This window comes from Zea mays, chromosome 1, assembly GCF_902167145.1.
Source record: "Zea mays cultivar B73 chromosome 1, Zm-B73-REFERENCE-NAM-5.0, whole genome shotgun sequence".
NCBI lineage: Eukaryota > Viridiplantae > Streptophyta > Magnoliopsida > Poales > Poaceae > Zea > Zea mays.
In genome coordinates, this window is record NC_050096.1 from 196,999,208 (window position 1) to 197,009,412 (window position 10,205).

Below are 10,205 nucleotides of genomic sequence, written 5' to 3' on the forward strand. Positions count from 1 at the left end.
AAAGCGGAAACGCTGTAAAGGAAGAACGCGACCTGCTACACGCGACACCAAGGATCGAAAGCCTCTGATACCAACTGTCACGCCCCGTGGCCGCCGGCGGTGAAGACCGGGACGTGAGGAGATCGAGAATCACCTGAACCATGCCTCCATGAGGAAGACGGCGAGAACATGTCTTTCGTTTCTGATTTTCTGTCTCCAACCACCTGCCCGCCCAAATGTCACGCCCCGTGGCCGCCGGCGGTGAAGACCGGGACGTGAGGAGATCGAGAATCACCTGAACCATGTCTCCATGAGGAAGACGGCGAGAACGTGTCTTTCATTTCTGATTTTCTGTCTCCAACCACCTGCCCGCCGCTGCCCTTGTTGTTCACGGGTTTGGTTTGTTCTTGGCCTAATGGGCTGTCTTCTGATGGGCCCAATAAAATGAACTATGACACTTGCCGGGCATGACAGGCTTCCAGAAAGTAAGCGAGAGAGCTGTAGAACTACTCGGGGGCCTTCCGCGGCCGCTTCCGCTCCCGATCTCGGGCCAAACTGACTTAGCCGCTCCGATTCGATGAGGAGGGCACACCGAAGTCAGGGTCGCCGTCTGTCCAAAGCCAACAACAGTAATAGGTTACTTCGCCGAGCAAATCGGGGAACAGCGTGATGATCTCGGTGCCTGCGACGGCGGGAGAGGCTTGTGGCTAGGTTCCACTTGTGGGGAGGGGTAAGTTCTGACTTCCGAGTTCGCGAGGAAATGGCACTAGCTCGCTTTTGCTCCTTCTCTCTGCTCTCGTTGTTGCTTTCCCGCACGCCGCGTCGCACATGCAAAACGTTGGCCGGCGAGGGCCCGTTCCGGTGACAGGTGTCCGGCTACGACTGCGCCGATCAGTTGGTTGGGCAATTCCGTGTGTTGACTTACTTGATCCGGGTGAGGACTTTTAACAATCTGGTCTACAACTACAATGAGCTAAGGCCCTGTTCCAATCTCGTGAGATAAACTTTAGCAGTTTTTTTAGCTACTTTTAACCATTTGTAATCTAAACAGCAGAGCTAATGGTGGTAATTGAAGCTAAATTTTAGCACTTCAATTCATATAGCTAAAGTTTAGCAGGAAGCTAAAGTTTATCCCGTGAGATTGAAACGGGGCCTAATTGATGAGGTAACGGTTCAGACTCTTGTCTTCTTCCTCGTACAGTTCAGACTCCAGCGATCTAAGGGCATGTATAGTGGAGTGACATTAAAATAGTTCTCCAAATACAAGAGACAACTAATAGACTATATCATACAATAGAGTGTCTACAAATATAGCCTATTAATAAATACAGAATTAAATGCATTTGTACAGCATCAGATCGATAGAACAGACGACAAATTCGTACAGTGGGAAGTAAGGCGTCTGTTGCTACTTAGTTTACGAGTTAGAGGCGTCTCTTCACGGAGAGACGCCTCTAAGATTTTTTTACAAATATCCCTTTAAACACCTTAAGAGCCTCCACATTAAACACCACTGTACATGCCTTAATTATTAATCAACAGTAGCACCTTCTACCTTGCATCCATGGCTATCGGCGCAGTGGGCATCCGCCAGCGGTGGAGACACCTTACCTTTACCTAGCGGTGGAGACACCTTACCTTTACCTACCGGGTCCACTGCCCCAGAAAATTTGATATTCGATACTTCTTCCATAAATGTTGATTGTTCTTACTTTTCGAGTAGTCAAGCATTTTTAGTTTTGACCATATTTATATAAAAACGATTAATATTTATAGTACATAGTTATTACCATTAGATATATCTTTGAATTTATTATTATAGTAAAAATATTTAAAGATATAAATGTTGTTAATATATTCTATAAATCTAGTTAAACTAGGTCAGTGCCCGTGCGTTGCAACAGGAAAATATAATATCTCGATAACTTATATATACAAATATGTGTTATGCAGTTATGGGATAGAGGATGACATCCGCGAGCTGTCCGGGATGACATCAAAGAGAAACTCGGTCATGTGACGCACGGGCACTCACCTAGTAGTGTATTATATAAGATAGGTCAGTGCTCGTGCATTGCATCTGGAACATATAATATCTCGATAACTTATATATACAAATATGTGTTATATGATTATGCAGTTATGCTACAGATCACGTGGAAGCGAGAGCGCGACCTGCAGATCGACGCAGCGCAAACACGGCCTGCAACGCAAACGACAAGCACGTGGCCTACAGATCGACGCAACGCAAACACGGCCTGCAACGCAAACGGCAAGCGCGGCCGCACGCACTGCCCATAGAAAACGTTACCATATCTATCCAAATAATTAGCGCTTTTCATTCCCATGGTAATAGATACCAATGTTATTTATTTACATTAATGTTACCATTACAAGTGCTCAACCAAACGCCACCTGAGTTCGACGCGTTTCGTGGCTCACATCTACATGATGAAGTTTTCACTTACATCTGCATGACGAAATTTCGTGGCCCATGCGCAGTGACCAAGTGACCACCCTATCGTTAATTATGACATCAGCATAACAAAAAGCTTAGTACCAGTATTAGTGGGAAGAACACAACAAATGCATTACTGAACGCGGATAAGTCTATTCTCCAGTGAACTAACTTATGTAAAAACTGTAGTCACACTTAGATTAGACCAATGACCTATGGTTTGATAGTGTCATTTTAGTTAAACACATAGCGCTATTTCCCCAAGTTTCTGAAAAGGAGATTAGTAGATTACTGGTTTACTGATCTTCCCATTTCTCTTAACCTCTTAATACATTAGCATTAGCGGCACATTAGTTAGTGAGGATGTACATGAATTAAAGAAGAATAATTACAACCTCAAATATCCCAACAGCAAGGCAAACACAATGATCGTCTTCGCCAAAAGCAAGAGCACAATGGACAACACTCGTTCGACCATCAATCGTGACATAGTTATCCGCAATAACTCTAAACGCACTCTCTTGAAGTTCAATGAAAAAAATCAAATAGAGCAGTATATCTGTAACCAAAAAAGGTAACAGCCCTAAGCAATTATAAGAACCAAAAAGCTACAGGTACATACTTCAGTAATTCTTTGCTTTAGATGATAAATCTGAGCCCTCAGCACCCCACAGGGCTACCAACAACATATTATAAGTATAATTGCAGCTACAAAAAATGTAAAAATAAAAATAAACCACAACATAAACCGAATAGCACAATAATTCTTTGCTTTAGATGATAAATCTGAGCCCCCAGCACCCCATAGGGCTACCAACAACATATTATAAGTATAATTGCAGCTACAAAAGAATGTAAAAATAAAAATAAACCACAACATAAACCGAATAGCAGTAGTCACATAACTAAATAAGCATCCAGGTTTGCACCCCTGAAGTTAACAACTCAACACAAACACAATAACCAAATAACTGATGAAGCAGTACCAGGCAAGCGTTACATAGAGGAGCTCTAACCTGACAGCTCAACTAAAACCTACAGGACAACAAGGACTCGCCCAGGAGCGCACAGAAGTCCAGTTTAAACTAAAGATGCACATCCCCCTAGTCTTCACTCCTTGGATGACTTGTTGATCAGGGACTTGTGAATGTGTGGTATGACACCTCCGCCTACGATGGTGCCCTTGATGAGGGTGTCCAGCTCCTCGTCTCCACAAATGGCTAGCTACAAATGGCGAGGGGTGATACGCTTCACCTTCAGATCCTTGCATGCATTCCCAGCCAGCTCCAGAACCTCGACAGTCAAGTACTCTAGGATGGCAACTGAGTAGACGGCTGCGGTGGCACCAACACAACCATTTGCCTGAGTCATCTGCTTCAACTGACGGTGGATACGTCCAACAGGGAACTGAAAGCACATCAATGAATATTTGGCCCTCTCTACTCTGATGGACTCCAGCATGCTCCCTAGATCCTCGGATGCGAGGCTGTCCTCCAGGCCATGCTGTCCTGCTGGCTCTTCCCTGCCATCCCACTCCTGTAGGAGCCCTCCTCCCTCCGTCAGCGAGATCCCATCTTCCAGTACGACTCTAGCAAATATTTGGCCCAAGAACTTGGTCGCTTTTGGCGCATCGGTCACGGCATCCTCCAAGGTAGATAGAACATGTTGGAACCTGGCAAAGAAGATAGATGGTCAATGGAGACTTTGAACCAAGTCACCAACTATTGAAAAAAGTTCAGTTATGTGCAAAATATATGGACCATATACCTGGAGTAGCTGTCTCTGGCTCAGCAAGTGCTCTTGAGCTGTGCACAAGTACACCAAAAGCTTGGCCAAGAGTTCCCTTTCCAGGTCTTTTCTTTCAAACGAGTTTGCTGACCCTGCCAGGATTTAAGAATTAGGTAAGACCTACTCACAGTTTGTTTCATTTCCCATATAATGGCAGGAAAAAACAAGAACAATTGACGTAGGATTGTGATATGGTTTACTGTAATTCTGCTTCCTTCTGCTACAATTATTTCGGGGATGTACCATCCATGCAAACCTCACAAACAGTTCAGAATACACACACACATGGCTGCATAAAAACATAAGCATCAACGACAGTTTGATGTGACCCGTCAAATAGGCACTTTGAGACAATCCCTAGTAATCCACCTACCTACCTTCATATTGCCAGATATCATTTCAGGAGGTTTGTTCATGTCAACCAAACCTTGCAAACCAAATACAGAATCAAAAGAGATGTTGTTTAGTTGGCGTAAAAAAGGAGAGAGTTCAATGAAAGCACACACAACTCTAATAACTTTTACAAGGTTAGGGTGAACTTATAGAGTCAAAGTTTAATAATTGGAATTTAGGGTGGTTTAGTTAAAATAAGAAAAATGATGAGATCAAACATTTGTTACTTAGCACCAGCGAGAAAATAACTCGATATATAAATAGTTGCTAAGTATGGTGTAACTCAGAATGATAACTATCACTGTAGTTTTAGGCTACCTTACCCCCACCAACAGAAGGAACAATGTACAGTAATCCAAGGCATGGTCAAATATTATCAAATCAAAGTATTAATCACAAAAGGAAGATCTCCCTTTAAAATATTAACAGCTAGAATAGATTACACCATGCAACTGAGTGCCCAATAACTTCAATGCAAGTATTAGGACGCATCTAGTATGTTCAGCTAAATACAGTCTACGGGCACCTTGAAATATACCTAACTGTGATACTAACACTTAAATACATTGTTTCCTATCATCCACGGAATTACATAGAAAAGAAATAAGGAAAGAACATTCTTGTAGGTTCAACTGATATAAGGCAGCAATCACCTGACCTTGCTTCTAAATAGTATTTTTTTTCCTTTTCTTTTCCTGTGTATGTTGTTTTGGAAGAGGAAGGATGGGGGATGACATCTTCAGCTGTTCAACACTGGCTCGGTTTAGAGCAGTGCCAGTTTCTACAATGAAAAATATCAAGATTTAGCCTAAGAGTAGCTGCAAATACCATTTGTACCATATTAATAAAAGCCAAAAGTCAAAAGGTGCATACATGCTTTGCTCATTTAAGAATAGCACAAATTTAGAGCACAAGCTAGTAGCTAACTTAACTACTAAAAAATTGAAGGTGTTATACAAATTTAAGAATAATCATTTGTGTAACTCCCAAAGAAAAGTTGAAGTGGAGAAGCAAGACAATTTTCAATGTAACTAACAAATATTCTCACTATACCTTGACTTTTACATATTGGCCTTTCTTTGCCATGGTGGTTTGAGTATTTGGTAAGAGATCTCCATCTTGAAAAGTACCCAAATTTACTGAGGTCATGCTCCATTTTGAAAGAGGTCCTAGCCATCGACAACCTGAGCAAGTCAACGACAAAGATAAAATCAATATAAGGATATAATCAGTGACAAACTAAACTAACGAAAGCATCCTAACAATATATATTGTCAACACAAATAGTTACCCTTCAGGTTTACAATTCTTACTGAATAGATTAATTAGATGCTCATCATCATCTGGCTCACCTATAATTGATGATGTGAAGAATGGCACGAGACCTTGAGGACCCTTAATTTGCACTGGATGTGCTACTACTGGTAGCATTGCCTTTTTCGGTCAACTCCTTGATAGACTTGAAAACATAACTCTCTACAGCAAACACTCCATAATTCTGCAATCCAACAATAAAAACCTTTTGCTATGCATCCTATCATTGAAAGTTTGCTGCATGCAGAAATTCCAGCTGAAAATGTGAGGAATAACCGACAGTTAGATACACATGAACCAACAAACTTTAAATGAATAGCAAGGTAGTTACTACAACAAATGAAGCTTCTGTTCTATATGATAACCTGTCATAAGTGGTAACCAGACATAAGAGGAGGAAATCACTCAGCAATGTCACTTTGTATGCTGCTAAAAAGGGATCGAAACATCCCTTGAGATTAATGAATATGAATGTGAGAAAATAAGAATTACATAATGTTTTTTAATTGCTCAACAAAGAACTACATATCCATAAATGGACCACATAAATGTCTAGGTTCAGCAATAAAATATTACTCTGTAATTTTCCCAAGTTCAAAGCTAGACATAATTCATGGAAAGACAGTAAACTAGAAGCAACACGAGGTTGTAAAAGACAAATGCTCCATACTTTTGGGAACAAGAAGAAAAGGCAACCCTGATGCTTGAGAGTCTGCACTGCTTGGGATTAACTCTGAGAAAATAAAATGGCAACCCTGTCGCTATTATCAGAACATTTTTATTGGCCTCTTGCATATTTTGGCTTCAAGTGAAGTTTTAAGTTACATCACTTGAATACTTGAAACTAATAAATGCTAAATAGCTAATTCACTGTGTCTAATAAACCATACTGGAATGGATATGATCCTACTCCTATCGAAAGAAAGAAGTTTTGTTAGCAGGATTTATGAAAATAAACCTCTGTAAACTGTAATTTATGCAACTAAAAGGTAGCAAGATTGTATCAGTGAAAACAGTGCAAAAACAGATCCAAGATTCTGGGGTTCTCCAGCTGTGGCTAAAATCAAACGCTGCTGAATTTGTGAACAAAACTGAAACTTGCTGACCATTTAGGGGAAAATAAACAAGCTAAAACAATTTATAAATTGGGACGCATGGAGTAGAATATTAAAGAAAAATTGCAAAAAGGTTCAGAACTTGTGAACTGTGTCAAACAAGCACAAACTTGATGTTTGCTTCAACTTTCTAATGCTAACCAGGGATGAGGTGAATTCATTTTGCCAATAAAAAACCTCAAAACATGACATAGTATAGCAGTAAATGGTCATTACATGGATTTTGTTTCACAATAGTTGGTTGGAATTAAATTAGCTACAATTTGTAGACATAAGTAGCAGTCAAATAGATTATAACAAATCAATAGCCTTATACTTGAGAAGACGAATGGGTATAGGCACAGAATGAAACACCAGGCACATGGACTTACAATCTGTCCAATTAAGATTCCTCTACTGTCTTGAATTTTCCTCTTCTGTAAAATAAAAATTAGCTTGATGAATGAGAGAACTAAATACTAATTGCTGCAGACTGAAATATCAATTTAAATGATATGATGTCACAGTTTCTGGTGGCTTTCTATAGCCCATCTATCATAAATTTTCATAGAGCTTTCAAAAGAAATAAATATGCATACCCTCGAGCCTAGATGTTGACACTTTACAGCCGCCTTATGCACGACATGACAGAGATGAGGGCGACATAGAGGAGGAACCTGGGGCACTCCGTGAAGCACAAGTGGTGGGAGCGCGTCACGAAGATGAGTGTCTGCTGATAATGCTCACCTGTAGGTACAGAGCCGACATCGTCTTGTCTCGACTGTCATGTAGCGACCTCACGCCAAACGGGTTTTGTTGGATCAATGCAAACAAAGAAAGAAAAGTTCCTCAACATCCTAGCTTGTATCTTATCTTGTTACTAGCAGGAGGAGATTGAAGTTTGTGCTAGCTTTGTTTACCGTGAAGAAGTCGGTGCCGTAGACGACACCAGCGACGAGATCTCGCTTAGCTTCCAGTTGTCTAGATGTAGAGATCGTGTCTGCAATTTTTCATCAAAAGTTCCATTGTCCAGTTACTTCAGCTTGCTAATGGTGCCATGATGTGGAATATCTAGGTTATTTCGAGTCTGAGCTATTCACCATCGTTGAGGATGGCAATGACCAGGATCATGAACGATGAAAAAATCGAACTCCCAAATCAGCGCGATCAGCATGAAGCCGAGCTGCATCACCACTCACCACCAGATGTCATGGTTTGCACAAACAAACCCAATAGGGGAGCAAAGTCCACTTACAGACAAATGGTTGACAAAATGGAAGTTCTTGCTTCACATCTCACAATCTGAATTTGAATGCCCCCTCAAATAAGATCTGAACATAAATAATTAGGCATCAATGCATAGATGTTTTAAAACAAGCCGTTCATTTATAAATCAGACCAGATAACAGTAACAAACAGAACATCAATCAAAGAATGAACCAGCAACAAGACAGACCGACAGTATTACGAGGGAAAGAACAAATCATACATGACATTTATTATCTCGTCGTGCATGATGGCTTCTTGCGTTACCTTGTCGTAGGCAGAGAAGTGCTCGCTCAGCTTCTTGTCCATCGTTGATCGTTTCCCAGGAGATGCCACTTATGAAGAGCTTTAGCTTGCCGCCTTGCGCTAGTCCGAGTCCATCTCTCCTTCTCCACTCGATGGCGGTGCAGTCAAGAAGCAAGGGCTCGGCAGCTAGCGGCAAATGCAGACAAGGCACACATCATCGCCAGGCGCCAGCACGCTGCCCACACTATGGCCCTTGACCGTCATGCTCACCTGCTCGCCTCGCGTGTAGTACAGCTCCACCAGCTTGTGCACCTTGCCCAGCACCTGCTCCCGCGATGAGTACCTGCAGAAGCGGCAGCCTAGCTCTTGTTCGTGTACAGCGCCGCGAACCCTCTCTCCGTCTTTACATCGGGGTGCACAAACGCGACGGTCGAGGACGCAAAGGAGGGCGCACATCCAGCGCGTCGGGTCCTCGCAGCGGTCCTGTCGCCCTCATCAGGGAAGCCACGATGGTTGAAGGTGGTGGGTTTAGTGAGCCTGGCAACCTACTTATTGGTCACCACAACAATCAGTTAGGTCACCACAACAATCAGGCACCTACTTAACAGTTTTAGTGAGCCTGGCAACCCAAAAAAGGAAAAAAAACAAGCGTATGCAAACCCATTCAGTTAGGTTACAGAGACTATATGGGTTTCCATCTATCTGTAACACAAACAAGTATCCTTGATGATTTAGTTAGGTGTGATTTATGTTATATTATTTAGCCACATGCTCTACATCGTTGTAGTCTGTAAAAAATAGAGGAACATATGCATCATGATCATCTTGTAATTAGAACTGAATAAAAACTAGAAATGCAACCTATTAAAATAAAGATTGGAATAATGAAAAGACAAACGACTGATTAAAGTGTAGTACCTTTTTTTGCACACAATCCACATTATATAATCATAATGAAAAGACAAACAGCTGATTAAAGTATAGTACCTTTTTTGCAGACAATCCACATTAGATAATCACTCATAAGCATTGTTAACTTATGGTTCTGGTAAGGTATATGTTGTCCATCAGAAGATAAAGCACCAATAACATTAGCAAAAGACAAACGTATTCTACTGGAGGGAAGAGAACAACTAAGTTCACGGTTAAACTTCATACCGTAAACAACAAAGGATTTTATAGAACCCTTAACAACTAATATGAGCTTTGTGAGAAGAAAACAGCTAACCATTAAGGAACAAGATGCAGCTAAAATTTAGATGTTTAAAACTAAACAACTATGAAGATCAATTGCCTTACAGAACACTCTGCAACTAACTAAAATTTTGTTTGGGTGTCAGGCTTGACATAAAAACATTGAAGGGATGCATTGTCGCCGTCCTAGTGTCCTAAAGCAAGTTTTGAAGGGCTTGTTGTTTATACCTCTGCTTCCTTCATGGCCGCTTCGGTCGTCAAGGATGTCCTGCAAGTGGCAGACGTCCACGGAGATCCGGAAGCAACAGTCTCATCCGCGCTCCTGGACCATGAGGAGCGCGTTCATGAACTTTTGCGTGACTGTGAGCTTCTTGCGCACGCGGCGACCGCACACCAGCGCCTGCAGCCGTACAATGCCCCGCAGTGCCCTCAACGCCCTCCAAGCATTAACGCATCCACTAACAAGAACCGGT

At 41.7% G+C, this 10,205-nt stretch overlaps 1 pseudogene; it reads right to left on the reverse strand.

Moving 5' to 3' along the window:
* Positions 1–3,547: 3,547 nt before the first annotated feature.
* LOC118473128 (uncharacterized) lies at positions 3,548–8,601 on the reverse strand (annotated as a pseudogene).
* Between the last annotated feature and the right edge of the window lie 1,604 nt (positions 8,602–10,205).